The following is a 10,105-nucleotide window of genomic DNA, read 5'->3' on the forward strand; positions in this document are numbered from 1 at the left end:
TGGGCTACACTGTGGGATTAGGAAACAACACTACCGACAGGGCTGTGTTGCTAGGTTCAGTGTTACCGACTGGGCTACACTGTGGGATTAGGAAACAACACTACCGATAGGGCTGTGTTGCTAGGTTCAGTGTTACCGACTGGGCTACACTGTGGGATTAGGAAACAACACTACCGATAGGGCTGTGTTGCTAAGAATCAGTTCTATGACTTAATAATTACCTCTGTGATTATCTTGTGAAGTGTTCTGCTTCACGACCTGTGATTGAACCTCTGGTGATGTGCACTGTTCGAAGTGCTGTGGCCAAGTTCCTGTGTTTTACTTTGCTTCTCCTTTTATACGGATTTTATATAACGGGATAACTGACTTCTGAGTGCATACTGTGTAGCTTTCTTTTAAGTTGTTATTGCCTGCTACTGATCTCGCTATGTTCTGCTGTTGTTGTTTGCTGCATATTTATTATTAAAGTTTGGCAAAATAATTACCCTCAAAGAAATCGGAAGTATTATTACTTAATTTGTATTTTCAAGAGATTTATTGTTTCTTTTAATTTTGATAACTAAATTCTATGATAATTTATAATTACTTATTACTATCTTACTTTCTAAAATAATTCCTTTTACTTTATTAATACTTTATATATTTTTTTCATAGCTTAGACTAATATTTTTTTCCGTGGGTTTGGTTTTACTAATAATAGTTTAATTCTATTGTTTTGTTTGTTTACAATAATAATAATAACTTCATGCTATATATATAATTTTTTTCGACTGAAAATAGTTTAATTCTGTTGTTGGGTTTTTTTTATTTGTTTACTACAATAACTTCATGCTATATATATTTTTCGACTAAAAATAGTTTAATTCTGTTGTTGGGTTTTTTTTTTTTTTATTTGTTTACTATAATAACTTCATGCTATTTTCAACTATTATAATTTATTTGTGACGCGTTGGAAAAAATCGTCACACTCCCTCCCTTCATTGGAAAGGGGGAACGACCCGAATGGCACCAGAATTTGCTATGAGCACCTTATGCTTCGTTGCTCCGCTTTGTACAAAAAATGTATGGCGACGACCTCGTTTTAGCTTTTGAGCGTCCTTTTTTATTTTCTCCCACAGTTCTGCATGCGTTGGTTCTGGAGCTAGCGGTGATATTGGTCGCTGCTGGCATATTTCCTGTAACTCTTTCATCAGGTCTTCCGCGGCTGTAATATCCAAGAAATCGGTGTCTTTTCTAGGTTTGGTTGGCGGGTTAACCACTGGCTGCTTGGTTTCTGCTTGCTTTTTATATCTTGGTTTTACTGGAATTGGCTCCTTTAAAAACTTGGTCCTGGGCTTGGCTTGTTCAATTGTTTCGAGCCGCTTTCGATATTTTTGAATGCTGGTGGTGAGCTTCTTATTCTGTTCGGAATGACTTACTACTACTGCACTTGGTTTGAGAGTAGTGTATTCTATTGGGCAATTGCTGATCCATTGTTTGACTTTCATCTTGCTCTGTGGCTTTATACTATTCAACTAAATCCTCCTATAATTGTCTTCGTATTTTATAGGAATTTTTATTAAGTAGATCCCGTTACTCCTGCTGCAGTACATTCGGTATTTTGATTTATTCATGGTAATATGTTTTTAGTTCGCTAATATGAGCTCTACTCTCTTTATGTGTTTGCATATGCTTGAGTTTGATAATGACTGGCGATATAAAATTGACCACCTGATAGGGTCCTGAGAACTTAGGTGCCAGTTTTGCAGCAAAATGAGCCTGAGCGTTGGATAGAGGATGCGTTTTAACTAAAACCATATCGCCAATCTGTGGTTTCCATGCCCTATGTCGTCAATTATAGTGCTTGGCTTGGTCTTGGGAAGCTGACTGTAGGTTAAGTTTCACAATTTGTTGTATTTCTTGCATTTCGTGTTGCTTGGTTTCAAGGGGTATCGATGCGCAGTTTGTTCCAAGTGTGGTTTCATCGAAGAGTGCACTTGGGAGTCTGGGGGTTCTTCCGTGTATAATATAAGCTGGACTGTAACCAGTAGATGTGGATACACTGGAGTTGAGTGCTAACATTATTTCAGGTAGATGCTCGTCCCATTTACGCTGTTCCTGTTCTGATACTTGTGCAATTATTGTTTTTAACGTTCGATTGGTGCGTTCTACCGGATTCTCTTGCGGAGTGTATGGTGCTGTGAATTGATGACGAATTCCAAGATCTTCAAGAAATTTTCTCAATGCTCTGCTATTGAATTGCGATCCATTGTCTGTGAGTAGTACCTTTGGGACTCCAACTCTAGCTATTATGTTCTCTCGTAACGCTCTTTTCACTCCATTTGTTGTAGCAGATTTCAGTGGGATAACTTCGGTCCATTTGCTGAATTTATCCAAGAGAACCAATGCTACTGTGTTTCCTTTGTATGATCGAGGTAGCGGCCCAATGAAATCAGCACAGAGTACTGCCCACGGTTCATTTGGTATTTCTGTTAACATTTTCCCGGCAGGTTTTTGTTGACTTATTTTATACCGCTGACATGAGCTACAGTTTTGCACGTACTTCCTTATATCCCGAAAAATTCCAGGCCAATAATACTTTGATATCACGCGAAGAATAGTTTTCTTAATCCCAAGATGTCCGGCAGTTGGTTTATCGTGGCATTCCTCCATCACTCGTTGTCGTATTTCGGTTGGAACACAGAGTTTCCAAGCAGGGGAATCATTGTCTAGGTTGCTGCATAATATCCGCCGGTATAAGTTGCCATTCTCGATGGTGTAGTCTGGGTGTTTTTCTGGATCTTCTTGTACTTCGTTTATCCGTCTTTGCAACCAAATGCATGAGATAGGTTTTGTCTCTTGTACAACTGCTTGTGCGAATAATGGTAGTGGTTGTCGTGACAAGGCATCCGCAATTATGTTTTGTTTGCCTTTCCGGTATTCTATGTCGAAGGTATATTGTTGTAGCTCCAAGGCCCATCGAGCGATGCGTCCAGAGGGGTTATTAATTGAATTTAGCCATTTCAGAGCGAGATGGTCTGTTATCACTGTAAACCGGTAACCTTCTAGATATTGTCGCATCTTTCTTACTCCCCAAATGATTGCGAGGCATTCCTTCTCAGTAGTGGTATAATTTTTCTCTGCCTTATTCAATGACCTACTGGCGTAAGCAATGACTTTCTCTTTCCCTTGGATGATTTGTGTAAGCACTGCTCCCAATCCATTATCACTCGCATCTGTTTGAAGTGTAAACCGTTCAGTAAAATCTGGGCATGTAAGAACCGGAGCAGTAGTTAATTTTTTCTTCAGCGAGTCAAAAGCCTCCTGTTGCTCTATCGACCAGTTCCATTTTTTTCCCTTTTTTAGCAGTGCCGTCATTGGTTGGATTGTATTTGAAAATTCTGGCACGAATCTTCGGTACCAAGATGCTATTCCTAGACATCGTCGAAGTTCTTTCAGGTTTGTGGGAGGTGCTAACTCTTTTATGGCCGCTATTTTATCTGGGTCCGTGTGGATTCCTTGGTTGCTTACAATGTGCCCAAGATACTTGATCTCGTCCATAAAGAATTTACATTTAGGGATGTTGATTTTAAGCCGTGCTTCTCGCAACCGTCTCAATACTTCCTGTAGATGCGTTTTGTGTTCCTCTAGTGTGCGTCCAATTACTATAATATCATCAAGATATGCGAAAGCGTATGGCTCCATCTCAGGTCCTATTACCTTATCCAATGCCCGTTGGAATGTCGCAGGTGCTGAATGTAAACCAAACGGCATAACACGCCATTGGAAAAGCCCTCTTCCAGGTACTGTAAATGCTGTAAGCTTTTTGCTGGCTTCGTCCATTGGTATTTGCCAATACCCATTTTTTAGATCCAGACTACTTATGTACTTTGCTTCACGTAGTTGATCAAGTATATGTTGTATTCGCGGTAGCGGGTATGCATCTGGGACGGACTGAGCGTTGAGTAGCCTATAATCAACACAGAACCTCCAACTTCCATCTTTCTTTTTGACGAGTACTACTGGAGCGCTGTATGGACTGTATGATCGTTCTATACATCCCTTTTCTAGTAGTTCGTCCACTTCTTGATTTAGAATTTGTTGCATTGCTGGATTTCTTGGGTGATATCTTTGCTTAATTGGTACATCATTTTTCATAGTTATCTTATGTGTTGTAATGTGTGACGTCCCTTCTAATTTAGCAAAATGGGCCAATTCTTTGTTTAAGAAGCTTTTAATTTCAGGCGTTTCGTCGATGTTACTTTGTCGTATACTGCAGTAATGGTTGTCGATGTGTTTGCCTATTTGTATCGGGATGGTAGTTTTTCCAATCTGTAGGTTACTCTGTGTGCTAGATAGGAAATCTAAGCCCAATACTAGATTGTTAGCCATGCCTCTTAATACCAAGAACTCAATCTCAGTTTTTATTTTTCCTAGGTCAATTGTGGCTATTACTGCTTCAGTTATTCTGCGTTTTGTTCCATCTGCTAAGATGATATCTTTGCTGCAATGTTTTTTCTCTGCTTGTATTTTTGTTAGGAGTTCAGGTTCAATGAAACTCCTGGTTGCACCTGTGTCTATGGTAGCCGATACTGGAAAGTCTTGAACCCGTACGTTGACTGTGAGGTGTTGGTCAATGGGTTTTCCTAGGTTTACTTGGTATGTGTCGTGGTCACGTTCGCTTGGTTGGGGCGACGTGACCTTATTCCGTTTCCCTGAGTATTTGGTCTTCGACAGCACTCTATGGTGCGTATCTCCTTTTTCCCACATTGCCAGCAAAACAGAACCTGTGGATTACGGCACCCCTTTGCTATGTGTCCTGTTCTACCACAATGATAGCATATCTTTGCTGGGCTAGTGTGTCCGATTTGACCAAATGGTATTTGTCTCCCTCTGTCGATTGGGCGAGGTTCTGTTGGTTTCTTCTTGTTCTCTTCTGACCGGATGATTTCGTAGTCTTCAGCAAGATTTATGAGCTCAGTTAGGGACTGAAACTCTTTACGCTTGATGTATAATTGATATTCTGTTCTGCTGTTATGAAAGATCCTGTCCAGCTGTTGCGCCTTTGTATAGTTTAGATATTTCATCAGCCGTTGCATTACTAGAACATAAGTTTTGAAATCCTCCTTACTTTGCTAATGTCTCTGCCGGACTTCATCATCGAGCTGTTCCAGGTAACGGCGAGGTAAGAAAAATTTTAATAAATCTTCTTTGAAATCATTCCAGCTAGTCCAACTTCGTCGGTTATGTCGGAACCATGCCAGAGCCTTGTCTTTTAACAACTCAGGCATAGTTCTTGGCAGCATATTCAGTTGGATGTCATAGACATCTGCGAGTTCCTCCAATCGTTCAATGAAAGCGATGGGATCTGCTCCTCCGTCGTATTTTATGGACCACTTCCGTACTTGGTCAATTACTATGGCATATGCTGATTTGGGGAGTGACGCACTTTCTCTTAGTTCTTCTGTCGGCGTCTTTGCTTGTATCAATTGTTCTTGGGAGGTTTCTTTGCCCACTACTTCTTCGAAGATGACTTTCCCATGCTTCTGTGACAAGCTTGCTAGCCGAGACGTCACTTGAGTGGAATGCTCCATTCCAACGAATACTGATAGTCGTTTGCGGAGCTCCTCTACCGTTCCTGTTGAATCTTCATCGAATTCCTCGAGGTATTCAATCAGCTCATCTTTCTTCAGGTTTCTAATCCACGTCTTACTCATTATTATATTACGAAGTTTCCTACGTTGTATTCAGGGTCCCTGCTCGGGCGCCACTTGTAAAGAACCTTTTTTTCTTAAGCCGGGGTTTTTCTCGCCGGATCCCAGAGTCGTTACAAGAATATTTTTTTCTCTGTAACCCTGAATCTTCTCGTAATTAAAAAACGGGCTATTTTCGTTAGTTTCGTGGTTTTTATTATTTTTCTCAAAATAAATTTATTACAATATTTATAGTTATACTTATGTACTAATGATATTTTATTGTAATTATAAATACGGACAATTAATATAACTCCTGAAAATAAGAGAACACAAAAGAATGACTAAAGGTAGGCTAGGAGACAACACTACCGACAGGGCTGTGTTGCTAGGTTCAGTGTTACCGACTGGGCTACACTGTGGGATTAGGAAACAACACTACCGACAGGGCTGTGTTGCTAGGTTCAGTGTTACCGACTGGGCTACACTGTGGGATTAGGTAACAACACTACCGATAGGGCTGTGTTGCTAGGTTCAGTGTTACCGACTGGGCTACACTGTGGGATTAGGAAACAACACTACCGATAGGGCTGTGTTGCTAGGTTCAGTGTTACCGACTGGGCTACACTGTGGGATTAGGAAACAACACTACCGATAGGGCTGTGTTGCTAGGAATCAGTTCTATGACTTAATAATTACCTCTGTGATTACTTGTGAAGTGTTCTGCTTCACGACCTGTGATTGAACCTCTGGTGATGTGCACTGTTCGAAGTGCTGTGGCCAAGTCCCTCTGGTGATGTGCACTGCTCGAAGTGCTGTGGCCAAGTCCCTGTGTTTTTCTTTGCTTCTCCTTTTATACGGATTTTATATAACGGGATAACTGACTTCTGAGTGCATACTGTGTAGCTTTCTTTTAAGTTGTTATTGCCTGCTACTGATCTCGCTATGTTCTGCTGTTGTTGTTTGCTGCATATTTATTATTAAAGTTTGGCAAAATAATTACCCTCAAAGAAATCGGAAGTATTATTACTTAATTTGTATTTTCAAGAGATTTATTGTTTCTTTTAATTTTGATAACTAAATTCTATGATAATTTATAATTACTTATTACTATCTTACTTTCTAAAATAATTCCTTTTACTTTATTAATACTTTATATATTTTTTTCATAGCTTAGACTAATATTTTTTTCCGTGGGTTTGGTTTTACTAATAATAGTTTAATTCTATTGTTTTGTTTGTTTACAATAATAATAATAACTTCATGCTATATATATAATTTTTTTCGACTGAAAATAGTTTAATTCTGTTGTTGGGTTTTTTTATTTGTTTACTACAATAACTTCATGCTATATATATTTTTCGACTAAAAATAGTTTAATTCTGTTGTTGGGTTTTTTTTTTTTTATTTGTTTACTATAATAACTTCATGCTATTTTCAACTATTATAATTTATTTGTGACGCGTTGGAAAAAATCGTCACAGTTTTGATTATGCTTTGTTTTTAATAAAATGTGTTTCATGCGGTTCGGAAAAATAATTTAAATTTATTTTAATTAATATAGTTCGAACGTCAGGGTATTTCAAGGTATGTATAGCATATGTTAGATATGTTGGAGTACATAACATCAAATTTTATTTAATTATAGTTATCTTTGACGTCAGCATTTTTTTTTTAAAAACGTGTGAAATGCGTATTGTGGCAAGACTAAAATTTATTCAAAAAAATTTAGTCGTCACACTCCCTCCTTCCTTTACGAGAGGATATCAATACGGATATCTCCATTTCTGGCAATACGAATCAGTCGAGTCTTGCCGTCCCATGTCGCCTTGAACCGATGTCGCCTGCCTCTGGACCATTTCTTTAAATCATAGCCCTGCTTCTGTAACGTTGCTTTGGACTCTTATATATTTTATAGAAGACGTGTTGCTCTTTGGCGTGGTGATCGTCTTGTTGAAATACACTTCGCTGTTTCACTTGTTGCTGTCGATTTTGAATACTAGGTGGATTTTGCGATGCGTGATCCTCGTAACATACTCCTACTTGTTTTAGAAGACGGATTGTTTTTTCCTTTAGGTGAGTAGGACTATTTTCCTTTTGCTGTGGTAGTTGTGTTAATGGTAATGATTTGGTAAGACTAAGTATTTCATCATATTTTTGACCTTTTGTCGAATTCGTTTTGATAATTTTATCCTTTTGCTTCCATGGTATTAGCGAAGTCTTTGACGGTGCTTGTTCTTGCGAGATGTTAAACACTTCTTGTACTGCGTGCTCTGGGGTATCTAGTAGCTGTTTGCCATCTGGACCTGGCGTTACGTTGATAGGGCTTGAACTTCGGTGTCGTTGTACTTCTTCAATATTACTAGGTCTTGAATCTTGCTGTTGTGCCACGTGCTCATGTTTATCTTGCTGTTGACCAAATTCTGCTGGCATTTCGTTGAATTTAGGATTTGGTTGTCGTGGTATTTCTGGTATTTGCTTTTTTATATGTTTTAGATCTTGGTGCTGTGCTGCTTGCTTCATTTCAACTTGTAATATTTCCTGTTTTTGTATAACTCGTGGTTGACAATACTCTGCTGACATTTCTTTGACTTTAGGACTTTGTTCCGGTTGTACTTCTAGTATTTGCAGCCTGATAGAACTCGGATCTTGCACTTGTTGCATTTGTTTCAATTGGACTGGTAATGATTCTTGCACTTGTGGAACTTGCTGTTGTTTACTTATTTTTGGATTTTCTTGGATTAGTCTGCGATCTTGCGGTGATACATGATGTTGTTCCGCGTCATTTCGATGTCGCATGCTTTGTGTTGGTATACTTGCTGGAGTAGTTGAAGTTATAATTTTAGATGTTTCTGTAGGTGTTTGCTTGGTGATTGGCTGGTATTGCTGCTGGTTGCGGAAAGGTGACTTGGAGACTGGACTATGAATGACTTTATCACATTTCAATGTATTGGCTATGCGTCTCACGGTCTTCTGTATTATCACCGGTCGTGCACATTCCACTGCTACGCGCCCGAAGATTACCTCGCTATCTCGTGCTCGATTTACTTCATGCTGCTCTTCGCGTAGTTCTTCGAAGTCTTCAGCTAGTGCTATTAATTCCTTTAGACAAGTGAAATTCCGACGATTGATGTATATTTGGTACTCTGTGCTCATGTTGCGATATACTCGTTCTAATTGTGACTCTTGATTTAAACCTGCGTGTCGCATTAGTTTTTGTAGTTCCAGAAGATACATTTTAAACGTCTCTCCTGGTTTCTGCAATCGATTTCTCAGTTCGTCCTCCAATCGCTCGAAATATTGATGTGGTAGAAAAAATTCCAGAAAATCTCTCTTGAACGCTTCCCAGTGATTCCAGTCTCTCTTATTGTTTCTAAACCACACCAAACCTTGTCCATCTAGTAACAGGGGCATTGTTCGAGGCAACATGTTCGTTGATATGGCATACAGATCAGCTAATTCTTCCAATCGCTCGATAAACGTCAATGGATCGCTGTTGTCATCATACCGGATCGCCCATTTTCTGACCTGGTCGATGACGCTTGCCTGTGTGTTTCTTTGTGGAGGATACGAGTGTACATCATATTGTGGATGTGTATATAGCTGCCTTGCCGTTGTGTCGTTGATCATGCTATGTCGCTCTGGTGTTTCACTGTATTCTCTGCCGCGTGTATATTCCATGTTGCTTTCCCTGTGTTACGCAGTTTGTTAATCACCGCCGCAAATCTTATATTATTCAGTAGTATCCAGCCCGAATTCTCCGAGATACTTAAGTCATGTTTCCGTAGAATAAAAAGAAAATATCTACGACCTGCCCATGTTAACTGTGTATTTTACCTCGTTAATGACGGTGGAAAAGTTGTTATCCAAATCGTGAAGTGCTGGCCTCAGGGTCCCTGCTCGGGCGCCACTTGTAATGAACCTACTTTTTCCTAGCCGGGGTAGTTCTCAGCCTAGTCCAAGGTCTTACAAGAAAATTTCTATTCGCGGGGACCCAGCGTTCAACTACTGTCGTTTCTACCGTTGAAGTAAGATGTCGTAACAAAGTAATTATTTTCGAATTCAAGTTTTTTCTTTATTAAACAATTTGTAATATATGTATAACAATCAATGTATTTTAAACAAAAAACAATTTATCAAATAATATCTTTACAATTACTCGTAGGTAATAATAAGCAAATAATATTTAACAGATTTCAATTTTATTGAACAATTTGTATTATATGTATAACCATAAATGTATTTTAAAATAAAAAAAAACAATTTGTCAAATAATGTCTTTACAATTACTCGTAGATAATAATAAGCAAATAATATTTAACTGATTTCAATTTTTTTTAAAAAAAAATAATATTAATTAATCATATTTTAAGTTTAACGTTTTATAAATGCATTTTTGTGTTCACTTAAATACAACAAAATTTATAAAAAAA

The 10,105-nt window shown here is 38.6% G+C and overlaps 1 protein-coding gene across 2 annotated transcripts in view; it reads right to left on the bottom strand.

Moving 5' to 3' along the window:
- The window catches only part of LOC119668745, a 308,120-nt gene that overhangs the window by 200,234 nt on the left and 97,781 nt on the right, over positions 1-10,105 (bottom strand). The window lies entirely within an intron of this gene.

The sequence above is a fragment of the Teleopsis dalmanni genome, chromosome 1 (genome assembly GCF_002237135.1).
Source record: "Teleopsis dalmanni isolate 2A chromosome 1, ASM223713v2, whole genome shotgun sequence".
Classification (NCBI taxonomy): Eukaryota; Metazoa; Arthropoda; class Insecta; order Diptera; family Diopsidae; genus Teleopsis; species Teleopsis dalmanni.